Consider the following 15354-nt stretch of genomic DNA (forward strand, 5'->3'; position numbering starts at 1 on the left):
GAACCAATCTCAGCCCTTTATTAGTTTTGATCTAACCACCTAAAATGATCCTTTAGTAATGGCATTTCTGTAATTTTGAAAAGTTTACATTTAAAACATAGAAAAAAATTTAGAATATGGGAAAATTTTTAGAACATAAGCAGAAGAAATTTAGAACATACAAAAGAAATTTAGAACATAAGCAAAATTTAGAACATAAGCAAAAAAAATTTAGAACATAAAAAAAAATAATTTAGAACATAAGTTGAAAAAATAATTTGATTCATTTTCATGTTTTACTATTAAGTTATTATTGTTTACTTTCGATTTTTTTTTTTTTTTTTTTTTTTATAGAGATAACCTATGTAGGAATCGAACCTGCATCCTCTATGCATTTGCATACTGCTCTACCAATTGAGCTAATAGGTTTTAGGCCTTTTAGCATATGTTCTTCTTTTTTTCATTTACCGTAAATGTTCATAAGTTTTTTGCTAATACTTTAGTTTTTCAAAAGTTTTTTTGCTAATACTTTAATTTTTTTTTCTGCCAATGCCTTTTTATATGTTCTAAATTATTTTCCTATCATCTAAACTTTGTTTATCCATTACTTAAAATTTTTTTGTCTATGCTTTGAATTTTCCATATATTTCTGAAAAATTTCACCATATGTTCTAAACTTTTTCTATCTATAATCTTAGAACTTCTCACCCTATTTTCTAAACTTTTATCCTATATACTAAATTTTTTCACCCTATGTTCAAAACTTTTTCCTATTCTAAACTTTTTCTGATGTACTAAATTTTTTCGCCCTATGCTCTAAACTTTTTGTCCTATGTTCTAAATTTTTTTCACCCTATGTTCTAAATATTTTCACCCTATGTTCTAAACTTTTTGACTATGTTCTAAACTTTTTTTTCATATTCGACATTTTTTTATCTATGTTCTATATTTTTTCCTATGTTCTAAATTTTTTGTCTAAGCTCTAAATATATGTTCTGAATTATTTTCATATGTTCTAATTTTTTTCACCATATGTTCTAAACTTATGTTCTAAACTTTGTTTTATGTTCTAAATTATTTTTCCTATTTTCTACACCTTTTCTTAAGTTCTAATTTTTTTTTCCCTATATTATAATTTTTTTTTTTAATTTTTTTCACTTATGTTCTAATCTTTTTTCCCTATGTTCTAAAATTCTTATGTTCTAAATTTTTTTGTTGTGTTCTAAACTTTTTTTTTTCTATGTTCTAAACTTTTATCCTATGTTCTAAACTCGATCTTATACCCATATTGAAAACTTTTATACCTATGTTCTAAATTTTTCTCTAATAATCAAAATATATGTTCTAAAATTTTGACTATGTTCTAAATTTTTTCCCCTATGTTCTAAATTTTTCTGCCTATGTTCTAAACATTTTTTTCTATGTTCTAAATTTTTCATATGTTCTAAATTTTTTACTTATGTTCTAAATTTTTTACTAAGCAAAATTTGTGGCTTAATCAACCAAGCTATCTAGTTTAATTCCAAGATATGATAATTAGTTAAAATGACATGGAATCAAGAATAAAGATACCCAACTACATATATAAATAACAGCATCCAATTAGTCCGTCATCAACTCATCATGGCTCCACATATATATATACCCAACAATCAAATTCATATAATCTCAAAAAATTAGTAAGCCAAATTACCAAGCTAATACAAATACTAGCATTCTCTTTAGAAAACGCAAACAATATGAGCAGATATGAGTACGAGTATAAACAAGAGACGACTATTCTATGCCACAACTCACAGCCACCCAACACCACAAGCAGCCGCGGACCACCAAATTACCATTCAGTAGCACCCCACGCTGCTCCTAACCACCGCACCACCATTACTCACCCTCGATCTCCACCTTCACTCACTAAAAATGACGCCAAAAAGAAAAAAAATCGAAAAAATGGGCTGAAATTATCTAATAATCAAGAGCAGCGGTGAAATTACCCCATATTACTGAAATTCGAAACTAAAATCGCTAAAATTCTAGCCCTAAAATCACTGAGTTTGACCCCTAAAATCGCCGAAAATTAACGAAAATCAAATCAGAATAGAATTCGAACTGAATAATAGGACTTAATAATCGTACCCAAAAAAATCGAATAGAAATCGCAAGATGAAATCAAAAAATCGAAAGCAACAAAACAATAAAAAAAAATGGAACAAAAATCACACAGAAATCTAAAACTTGAAGTCGAAATTAAGAAAAAATTGAACATCATGCGAAATTTGAATAAAATCTAAAAAAAACGTACTTGATTTGAACAATTTAGGTTGGTTATGCGAAATTCATGCGAAATTTGAAGAAAATACTTCAATTTACAGGATTTGAGGAGAGAGAAAGTAAAGAGGATTGAAAATTTGAGGAGAGAGAAGATTTTGGAAGGTTGGGGGAGGGTTTTTGGTTTTAATCCTGACCGCTCATCCTAATATAATCCTACGAATGAGATTGGTTCTTATATAACTAAGGTTCTTATATAAGGAGGGGTTCTTACCGGATCCCTCCCTTATATATATATATATATATATATATATATATATATATATATATATATATATATATATATATATATATATATATATATATATATATATATTGTATACACTTGATAATTAACAAGTAATATACAATCAGCAAAAGCTGCTTTAATTATTTCCTAATAACTAAAACTAAAACAAAGATCCTCTCAAGAGTCCCAGATCGTGTATTGTTGGAGTTTAGGTTAGACATGTCACATTGAAGATCTACAAATTTTTCATAGGGATAACCACGGTACCCTAACGATCAACAGAGTACTATTGTAACCATCTTTCACTCAAAAGCCACATAGCAGCCTCCTGCGAGAATTTCCTTGCAAATAGAAAGCAAGGGGCAGCTATAGAATTAGTTCGGCACCACTCTGTTCTGAACTCGGTCTCATATACATGGTTGATATCCTATCAAATACAGCCAGCATGGCATCATTAATTTTGCAGTACCATAAAATAAATCACAACGAACTTTAGAGTTCAGACACATACCTTTATGCCAGCAACCCTGCATAACTCAACTGAATCTCTAACTCTAGGGCGACATGGATCCTACAAATTAACCCATTAGACTGCTTAAATTTTGGTGAAGCATTTTAATGACATTCAACTTCATATTACCAGCACAAGTAGACATAAACATGGAAAACACCAAATCAAGTACCAGTAGTTTTGAAACGAAAGGAAGCAACATAAAGAAAATAATTAACAGGTACATAAGAAGCAAAGCATATGCATTTGATGAAGCTAACCTCTCCTTATTAGTGTTACTTCAAAAAATGTCATTCTTCATACTCAACAGGAAGATAGAGAAAGTGAAACTTTAGTAAAATTGCAATATGATTCTTGATACTCAACTGGAAGACAGAGTTTTCTAAAAAGAAAACTTAATTAGCCAATTATTTACAACAAAGATTACAACTTGCAAAATTCAGAAATTGACTTTTCTATATCTGCCTAGACAACCTCACTATAAAAAATAATGAGCACATAAGAATAAAAGCAAAAATGTCCTACTACTCCCGTAGAGCAAAACACATAAGTAATAATGCGCTCTGCATACATAAAGAGAGTTTCAATGAGCCATGTAATCAGTATTAGTACTTGGTACTAGCTATATGACTCAAATTTCATAAATCACTAATATATGGGACAAGGCAGAGGAGTTCATCAAGTTAGGACTTGGGAGTGTTATTTATTTCAGTATTCCAGCACGCAAATTGTAGTTGTAAACATGATCAGAAAACAACTACAACAATGAAGAACCTGTCACTTCTATTCCAAGTTTCAAAACCTGCCACTCGGTCCTACAAACTACACATTGTGAAAGGGCAATGTCTCATTGAAACTGTAAACACCCATTTGTGTCTCCCCAAAACCAAACCCAGTGATGAGTACCTTTCACGTCGAATCATAATCGAATGAAGTGAAAGTGTGGAAAGTTTAGTGTTGCGGATAGTTTTAATTTCTTTTCTCTTCTCTCTGTTTTTGAAAACCAATTTTACGAAAATAGCCAATCCAGTTTGGTTGGTCCATGATATGGGTCCAATAGTAGTGTAGTTGGATAGGGCTTGAAAAGAGCTTTCCAACGATATATTATAAGCCCAATTCCGATGACTATTGAGGAAGTTATGGCCAAATTACTGAACTGGGCCTGGTTTGAACCTTATATGCAGCCCAATGATCTAGGGGAGGGCCTAATATAGATTTATCATTCCTAATGCAATTAGGAATGGTTTTACTCTTCTAGATTCTTCTAGAAGGTTCTTTTCATTCCTAATTCAATTAGCATTGATAAATTGACTTTTGTTGACTTTTTAGAGTTTTAATTAGAATCAAAGAACGTTTTTTGAGGAAAATACGATTTCATCCTCCTGTACGGCAATTTCTATCTGATTTTAAGAAAACGCGTGAATTTCTGAGTCAGCGCCAAACGCCAGCTGTAGCGCCTGGCGCTAGCATTGGCGCCTAGCGCTAATGTTGGTGTCTGGCGCCAATGGCCGGCATTGGCGCTAACATTGTTTTATCCGCGTCGGAACTCTGTTTTGATGTTTTTTTTATCTTTTTGGCTGATTTTCTCTATAAATAGCTTCCTAAAAACCCCGTTTTCATTCACCAATTCTCATCAATTCTTATTCTTTCATTCACCAACTCTCATCAAGTTTTCTTGATTACTCTCTCTCTTTTCTAAACTAGCCTTCTCTCAAATATAAAAATTCCGCATTCATTAGATTTAGAAACACCTAGCCAAGTTCGAAGTTGCCTTCGCCCTAGACGTGAAAGGTTTAATTTCTGAGGGTTTGGTCCCAAATCTCTCTTTCAATTATTTAATTTAATTGTTGTGTTTTATTATTTTCCTTGAAGTTACTAACGTGTGTATTTTGTTATTAGAAAGAGGTACAAGGCATCAAAGTAAGTACTTTAATGGTTTTTATTAATGTTATGATATAGAGTTCATGCTTAGGTTGTTATTATGATATTCCTAGTATCATGTTTAGGGTAAATTTAATACTAAGTATGATTGTTACGATGCTTCCTATGTTCTTTCTAATATTTATGGTCGTTAGTATCATGTTAGGGCTAAAGCTTTGATTATTATTGCTTAGTGACATGCTAGGATTTGTTATTAATCTTGTTAGTATCATGCCTAGGATCTTGCTATGCTTTAATATTAACATGAATATGATTATGAATATTATGATTTTATGATTATAATTATTTTTATGATTATTGTTATTATGTTGCTTGATTTTTATTGTTATTGCTTGATCACACCTTTTTATGCATGTTTAAAGGGAATTGGTACTTGTAATCACGCTTAATAAGACAATTAATAATCTTATTTAGGGTTAATATGATTATAATTCAAGTGATCGCCAATAATAGTTTATTTGTGCATTAAATTCAACCAACATAGATAAACAGGTTTAGGGTAATCCTATTGATTGCATGTTAGTCAGAAAGCGCACATGAATACGATCTGAATAAAGTAGAGGCCTATTATTAGGGCAGGTTCAATCTCTTTTAGGTTGGATTTGTACCTTCATCCCCGAACACCAGTCATGGTTCAAGACCTATTGGAGTTGACGATCTCTTGGATCGTTAAGGGGTGTAACTAACCTTCACCTCGTGAACGGTTTACAAGTTCCTAAAAAAAACTTGTTGGCGACTCTTTTGCTCTATCTTCTTTCCCTTTGGACGCCACCGTACTTTAGTGTATGATCACACTGGGGGTTCAAGCTAGGGGTTAATGCTTGAAATATTCCCTACAGAAACAGTCTGGGAAAGTCAGTCAACATTAATTCTAACATGGATATAAGTCTGGGGAAGTCAGTTATGAATTGACCAAGCTGTCTACTAGGCTATGCTCGCTATTTGCACTAGGATATAAGTGGTATATATTTTGTGGGAGAACCCATCACAATTGCCTTCATTTGGCCATAAGGCCTCCCCTGATGTCCTGATGATATATATGTGTGTTTTCACAAACTCCTATAAGGCTATGTTAGGCTGTGATTGTATAGGTTTCAACTAATGACTTCTTTTCACCTTAAAATTTTCTAGGTTAAAGGCAACTAAACAAGGGAATTAAGGTGTAAAATAGCTTTGATAAAGAACAATTAGTACATAAAGGCTCATAGGTTAATCCAGAAAACTAGGTCAAATGCAACATGGGTAGTTAATCATTCAAAATCTAAAGTGACAATATTAGGAAAGATAAATATTGTGAATATATTTTGTGATTATCTTTAGGCTATTTGGACTTGCCCTCCAAGTATCCTACTCTATATGTACTTTTGTATGTGGCCGTTTATATGAATGAGAAATACAGAGAATACTTTAAACCTAACATGGCATCAAGAGCCTTGTGAGATCCACAATTTTTTTTTTTTTTTTTTTTTGAGCATTATTTTTCATAAATACTATTCGTGGCTGTGAGTTCTTTGACTGCCTTTCATAAATTTCTTTTATTTCTTGCGTGAGATTAAGAGATGTCAGGGGGAGATGGAGGAAAATCGAAGGTCGACTTGACCTTCCACCTAGGTTCAAGTGATGGGCCAGGTAATGTCATCACTCCGATTCAATTACGGGGAGACAATTATGATGAATGGGCAAGGGCTGTGAGGACGGCTTTGAAGGCCAAGCGGAAGTTTGGCTTTATCGATGGCTCGGTTGCAAAGCCGAGTGACTCTGAGAAAATTGAGGATTGGGTGGCTGTGCATTCTATGTTGGTGTCATGGCTATCTAATACCTTGGATCCAATTGTACGGTCGACTCTAGGTGATTATGATGATGCGAAGTTGCTCTGGGATAATCTTCGTAACCGATTTTGTGTTGTGAGTGGAACTCGGGTTTGTCAATTGAAGACGGCCTTGATAGATTGTAAGCAGGGTAAAACAGAACTGATTTATATTTACTTTGGCAGGTTGTCAAAGATTTGGGATGAATTAACCACTTATGTTTCGGTTCCGGAGTGTAAGTGCGGGAAGTGCACATGTAACATTGTGCAACAAGTTGAGAAATTAAGGCAAGATGATTTTATTCATCATTTTCTACTCGGTTTAGACTCTGCTTATGCGGCTTTAAGGGCTCAACTTCTAGCCCAAGAACCTTTGCCGACGGAAGACAAGGCGTATCAACAGGCCATCTAGGTCGAGCGCTTGCGGGGAGGGGATGTGAATGTCCCTACTGATGATCGAAGTAATGCAGTGGCCTTCAAGTTGCAAGGGCAAAAGCCTCATGGTGAAAGCAGTGATAAATTTTGTACTCACTGTAACAGGGAAGGTCACGATGAGTCGAGTTGCTTCCAGCTTCACGGCTTTCCGGATTGGTGGGGAGATTGTCCACGTGGTGGGCGTGGACCAAGACGTGGTGGAGCCTCAGCTGGCCGCGGTGGAGGACGGAAAGGTGGCAGGGCAGGGGGGGTGGTGCGCCTCCTGCTCGAGCAAACAAGACGGGCGGGCAGCAGCTCTCGCAGCCTTCACAAGCTGTTGCCGCCACTGCCTCAGACGGGGCGGCTCTTGCTGGAATCTCATCGGCCCAAATTCAGCAGTTACTCGACCACTTGAACTCCATTAAACCCAAGCTTCACGGTAAGCAAGATATGGGTTGGATTATTGACACTGGTGCCTCAAAGCATGTGACTTGTGACGTTTCTTTATTGATGAATGCATCAAATGTGAGCCATTATCCGGTGGGATTGCCGGATGGAAATTTTGCAAATGCTTCTAAATTGGGATTGGTGACATTGCAAGGAGGCTTAATTCTTAAAAATGTTCTTTATGTGCCTCAATTAAATTGCAATTTAATTTCAACGACTCAATTATGTGATGAATCGAATTGTGTCATGCAATTTACTAATAAACTTTGTGTTATACAGGACCTAACGACGAGGAAGGTGATTGGAGCGGGTGAACGAGTAGATGGACTTTACTATTTCCGGGGTGTTCCTATGGTGAAGACTTTGAAGATAAAGGTGGATGGGTCGACAAAGTTGTGGCATCAAAGGTTAGGGCATCCTTCGGGAAAAGTACTTCAACAACTTCCGTTTGTGAGTCATAGTCGTAGCAAATTTAATTCATGTGATGTATGCCATAGAAAAAAACAACATAGGAGTAGTTTTCCTTTGAGTCAAAATAAAGCTAGTCGTATTTTTTAACTAGTTCATTTAGATTTGTGGGGGCCTTACAAGACACCATCGTCTTGTGGTGCTCATTATTTTTTAACTATCGTAGATGATTTTTCTAGGAGTGTGTGGATTTATTTATTAAATAATAAAACGGAAGTTGAGTATATGTTTCATAATTTTGTTGCTATTGTTCGCCGTCAATTTTCTCAAGAAATTAAAGGGGTTCGTAGTGATAATGGTACGGAATTCAATTTGTTGAAAGAGTATTTTTTTTTATAATGGCATTTACTTTGAGACTTCATGTGTGGGCACACCTCAACAAAATGGGCTTGTCGAGAGAAAACATCAACATATTTTAAATGTTGCTAGAGCCCTTAGATTCCAAGCAAATTTACCTATAAAATTTTGGGGGGAGTGTGTGCAAGCGGCATGTCATTTAATTTATAGAACTCCCTCTAGATTACTTAATTATAAGACTCCTTGTGAAATTTTATTTGGCAAAACACCTTCATATGAGTGCATTCGGGTGTTTGGGTGCTTGTGTTATGCATATAATTTGAAGAGTAAGGGTGATAAATTTGCAAGTCGTAGTAGGAGGTGTGTGTTTCTCGGATATCCTTTCGGGAAAAAGGGATGGAAGGTGTACGACTTGGAAACTTGTGAACTTTTTGTGTCAAAAGATGTGACATTTTTTGAGACTGACTTCCCTTTTTATGCACCTAGTGAGAAGCCCATAAAGGTGGGTGTGAGTGGTGGAGATGTTGGGGATAGTGATGATGAGTGGTGCGTGATGATGGAGGGGGAGTGTGTGAGTGAAGATCCGGGGGTGGAAAGGGAGGCAGACAGCTCCGAGGAGTCTGCCATCCTCCCTGACCAGCACGTTGCCTCTTCTGCGGCTGCTGGGTCTGATGGGGTCGATGGCAGTGTGGAGCATGGGACTGCTGGGGGTGCTGGAAGCACGCAGCAGGGGGCTGCTGGGGGTGCTGGAAGCACGCAACAGGGGGCTGCTTGGGGTGCTGGCAACACGCAAAACGAGGCAGAACAACAGCGTTTAGAAACTCAAAATGGGCAGTGTGAGACGGATTGCAATGAAACAAGGGACACCGAAGCCTTAGGTAAAGGCATGAGACAAAAATTTCCGAATGTGAAGCATCGTGACTTTGTGACACACACGATCCGAAATATAAGTCCATCTACATCATCTCAGAGTTCACCTGCGACATCACTTTCCTCGGGTACTGTTTACCCTATAACACATTTTATTGATTCTCATCGATTTTTTGTGAAGCATAGAACATATATTGCTGCCGTTACAGGAGGAAATGAACCCAAAAGTTTCAAGGAGGCTATGAAACACGAGGGTTGGAGGAAGGCAATGGCAGATGAGATACAGGCGCTTGAAGAACAGGGTACTTGGGTGCTAGAGAAACTACCATCGGGTAAAAAGGCACTTGGAAGCAAGTGGGTGTACAAAGAAAAATACGATGAGCATGGGAATTTGCAGAGATTAAAAGCGAGATTAGTCATCTTTGGCAATCATCAGGTTGAAGGATTAGACTACAACGAAACATTTGCTCCGGTGGCAAAAATGGTGACTGTTCGAACCTTTCTTGCAGTAGCGGCAGTGAATAATTGGGAAGTTCATCAAATGGACGTTCATAATGCATTTCTTCATGGTGATTTGGAAGAAGAGGTATATATGAAAATTCCCCCTGGTTTTGAGAAAGATAATTCTGACAAAGTTTGCAGGATGCAGAAATCATTGTACGGGCTTAAACAAGCTCCTCGATGCTGGTTTGCAAAGCTTGTTACAGCTTTGAAAAATTATGGCTTTAAACAGTCATATTATGATTATTCTTTGTTTACTCTGACAAAGGGTAAAATACAGCTTAATGTGTTATTATATGTAGATGATTTAATTGTTGCAGGCAACGATAAAAATGCTATGCACAGTTTTAAATCATATTTGGGAGATTGTTTCAAGATGAAAGATCTTGGAGTGCTGAAATATTTTTTGGGGCTAGAGGTAGCTCGGAATAAACAGCCACAGGAAGTATGCACTGGATATAATTACTGAGGCTGGCTTACTTGATGCTAAACCTGCAGAGTTCCCTATGGAACAAAATCACAAGTTAGCATTATCCCAGGGAGAGTATTTTCATGACATTGAGAAATATCGTCGTCTCATAGGGCGACTGATTTATTTGTCTGTTACGAGACCCGATTTAGCATATTCTGTACATATTTTATCACAGTTTATGCAAAAACCCAAGATTGATTATTGGGAAGCAGCTCTGCAAGTTGTTAGATATTTGAAGAAGAGTCCGGGACAAGGTATTTTATTGAGATCTGATAGTGCATTACAGTTGGAAGGTTGGTGTGATTCAGATTGGGCAGGTTGTCCTCTCTCCAGACGATCCTTGAGTGGTTGGTTTGTGCTTCTTGGCTTATCTCCAGTGTCATGGAAAACCAAGAAGCAGCCTACGGTGGCTCTTTCTTCGTCAGAAGCAGAATATCGTTGTATGAATGCAACGACTTGTAAATTAAAGTGGTTGAAGCGACTACTTGGGGACTTAGGTGTTCGACATGAGAATGGGATGCACCTTTATTGTGATAGTCAGTCTGCGTTATATATTGCGCAGAATCCAGTGTTTCATGAACGAACAAAACACATTGAGTCGGATTGTCATTTTGTTCGAGATGGGATTACAGATGGGACGATCATACCTTCGTATGTTCCTACGACGGTTCAGTTGGCTAACATTTTTACAAAAGCTTTGGGAAAAGCTAAATTCGAGTTTCTACTTCGCAAGTTGGGTGTCCGAAATCCGTACTCTTCAACTTGAGGGGGGTATTAGGAAAGATAAATATTGTGAGTATATTTTGTGATTATCTTTAGGTTATTTAACCTTGCCCTCCAAGTATCCTACTCTATATATACTTTTGTATGTGGCTGTTTATATGAATGAGAAATACATGATTCACGTTTATCTTCACAATCAATCATCAAAGATTTCTGACAAGCAATTACATGACCAAACATTTCGAATTCATGAACAGTCCACTGTACAAAATTCAATGGTTAATAACTGAAATCACTTACCACACTTAATATTCGACCTTGAGACCGAGATTTTTTTCGCTTCATGAGCAGCCACTCGAAAAAACTAGAAAATTTTGCCTGGCCTCATGATAAGCTCATAGACAACCCTCGAAATGCAGCGATTGCAGAATTCATTTCACTTGGAAAATCCTTTCGTATGTTCAGAAACAGAAAACAACAGGTAAATTTAACTTTTAAATAACACCCTTAAGGCTAAATGAAATTTCAAACCCACTCCATCCATAAGAAAAAGAGAATGCAAGAGGCATGGAAAAACTGGTATTTGTTCTATTAGACTTGCATAAGTTAACCCCAAGCTGAAGAAGAATAAAAACAATCCCAAAGCATGCATTACTAATATATCATAGATAGAAGTTATAGTTTATTATCATTGACTCTCTCAACTACTACAATATAAATCCAGTTAACCAATCAACCATAGCTGCTAGCCTGCTGCCTACAGCTTTGATACGGAAGTGAAACATGCAAACATCCCATAAGAAGCTTCTTAATACTCCAACCATTAAGCCATTCTTTATTCGGCAGAGGTTGTCATCAAACCATAAATAAAATGCACATTACTTGAATTCCAACTAGCAATTTGATCAATTTGATGAAATTGAAAAAATCAACAAAGAAAAAAAAATACCCCAGTGCAGTTTGTTTTGCACCAGTCGAAGGCACACTCAGCAACTTCTAAATGCCATCCAATTACTCTTTCCCCTTCCAGGTAATAAGGCCCATATGGCCTCAGGTCCGGTTGATCATAAGCCTAAACAATCCATCATATTCAATTATATTAAACAAACAATTCAATCAAATTGACAAACAACATATCAATTCCATCAAACAATTAATCATTCAATTTGAATAACAAAGACTAAATCAACCAACTTGACGTACAGTGTATTTCAATTAAACAATCATTCAATTTGAAAAAAGATAAGAGAAAACAAACCAATTATTGCTTTATAACAAATATGAAAAATTGCAGCTTTTTCAACAAGACCCATTAATTTTACCATACAAAAACTATAATCAAACCCACAATTATTTCTTAAAGTTACAATCAATCTCAAATTTTAACAAAAAAACAATTGAAAAAATTAAAGAAATTGTACCTTTCCCACAAGAATTTCACTAGTAAATGGGCCATAAATATCATAAGTATCAAGAAAAGTGATGCCAGAATTAATGGCATGACGAATTAAAGGAATCATCTCATCTTCCACTACTAAAATTCGGCTAAATTGCGACCGTTTTTCTACGACCGTCTGAAAAACGGTCGCAAAATATTAAATTTGCGACCGTTTTTTATGCGGTCGCGATATTACGACTGCTTTGACAACGATCGCAAATTTGCGACTGTTTTGCAGCCGTTTTTAGCCTTTTAGACGGTCGCTAGGATGTTTGAACAATTAAAAATAATTCTAAATTAAAATAAATTGTCTGCGACCGTCAAAGACGGTCGTAAATGTCATAATCTGCGACTGTCAAAGAGACGGTCGTAAATGTCATAATCTGCGACCGTCAAAGACGATCGTAAAATTCATAATCTGCGACCGTCAATGAGACGGTCGTAAAATTCATAATCTGCGACCGTCAATGAGACGGTCGTAAATGTCATAATCTGCGACGGTCGTAAAATTCATAATCTGCGACCGTCACAGAGACGGCCGTAAATGTCATAATCTGTGACCATCAAAGACGGTCGCAAAAAGAATTTTTTTTTTATAAAAAAAATTCGGGTATAAAATGTCACCCATCTCACCCCAACCCTAATTTACTAACCCTCATGTTGCTCCTCTTTCTCTTTCCTCTCCTCTCTTCTTTTTCTTTCCTCTTTCCTCTCTCCTCTGAATCTCTGATTTCTTTCCTCTTTTCTTTCTCTTTCCTCTCCTTCCTTTCTCTTTCCTCATCCTCCATCTCTTTCCTAAGAATTGAAGAATCAGAAGTTGATAAATTCGCTGCTGGTGTGAAATATTTTTCCTCTACGCTTCTCGATCAAGCTTTGGCTCAAATCAGAAGCTTCGCTTGTGGTGTTGATGTGGACGCTTGCTCTCTCCTTCGCGTTGCTCGTCACGACTGCACACTCGAGCCACCGTCACGACCTCCACCGTCACAAGAACGAACCTAAAACAAGTCAAGGTATTCTAGATCTGATATTTAAATTAGGTAGATTGTAGATATAGTTTTATTGTTTCTAATTATTTATGATTATGTATAATTGTTATATTGTAATTTTAGTTTATAAATTTTGAAAATTTTTCATTATTGTTTCATTTCGAATTTATGGGTAATATTTTGTATTTTGTATAATTGTTTCATTTCGAATTTATGGGTAATTTTCTATATTTTGTATAATTGTTTTATTTGTGATTTTGTGGGGTTTTTTTTTTTCAATTTTTGATAATTTTGTGGCCGGTGGTGGTGGGTAAGGGTGGTTTTGGGTCAAAGGTGTTTGGTGGGTAAAGGTGGTTTCAGGTGAGAGGCTGTTGCAGGTTGTGGGTTGAGGGTTTTTCAGGTGAGAGGCAATTGGTGGTTGTGTGTTAAGGTTGTTTTGAGTGAGAGCCGATGGGTTGAGATGAAGTGGCGGTGGTGGCTTTTTGGGTGGGTGGCGATGGTGGGTCAGTGTTTTTTAGGGTGGTGGTGGTGGTGGTTTGGGTGGGAAGTGATGGTGGTGGGTAGTAGCGTTGGGTGCAGTTGGTTTGGGTGGTGGGATAACTGGCTGCGGGGTACAAGATGTGGGTGGGTTTTTTTTTTTTTTTTAAAAAAAACTTTTTAGCGACTGCCTTTGGCCGTCGTTAATTCTCAAAATTGCGACTGCTTATAAAAACGGTCGTACAATTTAATATTTGTGACCGTTTCCCTTGCGGTCGTTGAAAATATTAAAAACGGTCGCAATAAAATACCATCATCCAAAGCTGAATAAAATTAAATTCTTACATATAAAACCTAATAATTTCTGTCAATTGGAATTAAATTGTTCCAGATCGAGCGAAAAGATCGAAAATACATTAAATACCTAGCGAATATAACCTCTTCTGCACAATCGAGCTCAGCTCCCGAATCTTTCTTCATTCTCACCTAATCAACTCCAAACAACAATAAATCAAAATCGCAGAAACACAAAAAAAAAATGAATCAGATCAAATTAAAAACCCAAAAGAGGGGGAAATTACCAAGAATATTTTGGGCACGATCCGAGTAGCCTTAATGATCGATGCGCAAAGGTCCCTCACTTCAACACTAGTAGTTGAGTTCGGCGTAGAAGACAATACAACCTCCGCCGTACCATTTTCTTCAAGCAGGAGTTTTAGGGTTTTGGGGGCTGAAAATGAATGGTTGTTGAACATGGAAGGAAGAGAGAGAAAACAAAATTAGGGGCTAAAAATGAATGGAGGATTTTCATAACGGAGGAAGGAGGGCGAAAATGGAGGTAAGGAGAGGTGGAAGAGAGAATGACGTGAGAATCGCCATTGAAGGGTCTTAGAGGAGAGAGAAAGAGAGTGAGTGAGTAAAGGAGGAGAGATAGAAAATAGAGTATGTGAAACGGCTATGAGAAAGTGAAAAAGAAGGATGTGAGTTTTATGGTTTTAACGACTCATTTGTATCGTGCAAACGGTGTCAGTTACAAACACCAACTTATTTGTATTGGGCAAAATTTTGTCGTTACCAATAATACAATTTTTGTAACGGGTATCATTTTGCCCGTTACGAATAATATTATCCGTACCACTTTGTTGTTTTATTGTAACAGACTGTTATTTTTTTGCCCGTTACAAATAGGTTTTTTGTAACCGGAAAATGATTGCCCGTTACAAATAGGGTGTTACAAATGACATTTTTTCCATTAGTGAGTGAATAATGAGTGTTTATTTGTATCATATATGGTATCAAAAGAAATGGAATCCCCAAACAAAAGTCCTTTCTCCCTATGGGATCATCCCAAAAAACCCGTGTTAAATGTCTATTAACATCAACACAATAGTCCAAATAATAACCACCATTATTGTTTTTGACTTTTTGTTGAAGTTTTTCTATAAACATAGCCCCATCGGCTTTAGAAA

At 36.4% G+C, this 15354-nt stretch overlaps 1 long non-coding RNA gene across 1 annotated transcript; it reads right to left on the reverse strand.

The window, feature by feature from the left end:
• Positions 1 to 2717: 2717 nt before the first annotated feature.
• LOC145586171 (uncharacterized) lies at positions 2718 to 14997 on the reverse strand. The gene is made up of 5 exons (XR_014100809.1): positions 14467 to 14997; positions 14310 to 14371; positions 11934 to 12056; positions 3045 to 3104; positions 2718 to 2960 (listed from the first exon to the last, which is right to left on the reverse strand). It is a non-coding gene; the product is annotated as an uncharacterized LOC145586171 (long non-coding RNA).
• Positions 14998 to 15354: the final 357 nt, after the last annotated feature.

This window comes from Chenopodium album, chromosome 2, assembly GCF_948465745.1.
Source record: "Chenopodium album chromosome 2, dcCheAlbu1.1, whole genome shotgun sequence".
Lineage (NCBI taxonomy): Eukaryota > Viridiplantae > Streptophyta > Magnoliopsida > Caryophyllales > Amaranthaceae > Chenopodium > Chenopodium album.